Source organism: Rhinopithecus bieti, unplaced genomic scaffold (assembly GCF_001698545.2).
Source record: "Rhinopithecus bieti isolate Rb0 unplaced genomic scaffold, ASM169854v2 scaffold_41649, whole genome shotgun sequence".
In the NCBI taxonomy this organism is placed as follows: Eukaryota; Metazoa; Chordata; class Mammalia; order Primates; family Cercopithecidae; genus Rhinopithecus; species Rhinopithecus bieti.
The window spans coordinates 5,725-7,285 of record NW_016816893.1 but is presented as its reverse complement, the minus strand read 5'-3'; the positions used below and the strand labels follow the sequence as shown (position 1 = coordinate 7,285).

The 1,561-nt window shown below is 47.9% G+C and overlaps 1 pseudogene; it reads right to left on the bottom strand.

Annotated features, from left to right (window-relative positions):
* Positions 1 to 390: 390 nt before the first annotated feature.
* LOC108517495 (60S ribosomal protein L7a pseudogene) lies at positions 391 to 1,191 on the bottom strand (annotated as a pseudogene).
* Positions 1,192 to 1,561: the final 370 nt, after the last annotated feature.

The following is a 1,561-nucleotide window of genomic DNA, read 5'->3' as shown; positions in this document are numbered from 1 at the left end:
AATGAATACTTGGCGGACAGATGCTGGGGCAGACTCTCTTAGAAGAGCTGCCCTGCCGCCCCGCTCAGCTGGAATTGTCTGAGAACTCATTATTGGCTTTCACTGCAACCGATAAGCCCTGCATAGTGATGATTCTGATTATAATTTTCCATCTCATTGAGGTAAGGACAACAATTAATTCAGGTTTTCAGAATACAATCCTGTTTTTGTGTAGGTTCAGAGCCGACAAACTGAAAATCAAAGCCACTTTCCCACCTGCTACTATCTGACATTCTTCTTCAGTTGTTTAAAACTGAGGTATGCTTTGTTCTTTTACTGCAACGTATATTCCAGGAATTTTTTTGTATTATTGTAATTATTTTTATGTACAGAAAACTCCACAGTGTATATTTAACCCAGTTTAGTGGCAAGTTCTTTAGCCTTTGCCTTTTCGAGCTTGGCGATACGAGCCACAGACTTGGGACCCAGGACATTGCCTCCCCAGTGACGGCGGATCTCATCATGTCTGTCGTTGTAATTGGTCCTGATAGCTTCTACCAGCTTAGCCAAAGCACCTTTGTCTTCCTAGTTCACCTGTGTGAAGGCAACAGTGGTGCAGGTCTTCCCGCAGACTAGACGGCCCAGTCTTGCCTTCCCCTTGATAATGTAGTAAGGGACCCCCATTTTACGACACAGGGCAGGCAAGAAGACAACCAGCTCAATGGAATCCACATCGTGTGCATTCACCACCAGCTGAACTTTCTTGTTCTCCACCAAGGTGGTGACGGTGTTGACTCCTGCTTGAAGGACAGGTAGTCTCTTAGGGGGGACATCCCCTTTGCCAGCAGCTTTCTTTTTGGCCGGGGACAACAGCCTCTGCTTCTTTTTCTGCTTTGTCTCTGCTCTGTACTCGTGGGCCACCCTAAGCAGCTGAGTAGCTGTCTGGCAGTCCAGGGCCTGGGTGAACTGGTAAATCGCAGGAAGCACTTCCAGCCTCTTGTAGAGGATGGCTCTCTGCCGCTGCAACCTGGTATAGCAGGGCCATTTCACAAAGCGGGTGAGGTCTCTTTTGGGCTGGATGTCCTGTCCTAAGCCAAAATTCTTAGGCCTTTTCTCAAACAGGGGATTCACCACTTTCTTGGCCTCCTACTTCTTCACGACAGCAGGTGCTGGAGCCACCTTCTTCCCGTTGGCCTTCCTTCCTTTTGGCATCTTGGACAGTGGGAAGAGAGAGACTACTCCAGGATTTTTAAAGGATCCTCGCTTCCAGGAGATCTCAAGTCGCTCTTACGCTGCCACTAATTTATTTCCTTGTTGCTGAAATGATGAGAGACGTATAATCTCCACTCCCATAGAGTTGTCATCACCTGTCTTGTGCATGTGTCTCCCCAGGGGCATTTTCAGATTTCTGGCACATCGGAGATGCTCATGGCGAAGTGTGACTCAGGTACATTGGAGGATTCATTGCTGTCAGTGTCACATGCTTGAAAAGCATGGCACAGAAGCTGCATGACAAGGAATCTCCTAATGAGGAGGAGATCCTCAACAGGGATGTGGGGTAAATGATGGACCCTCGCAGTTT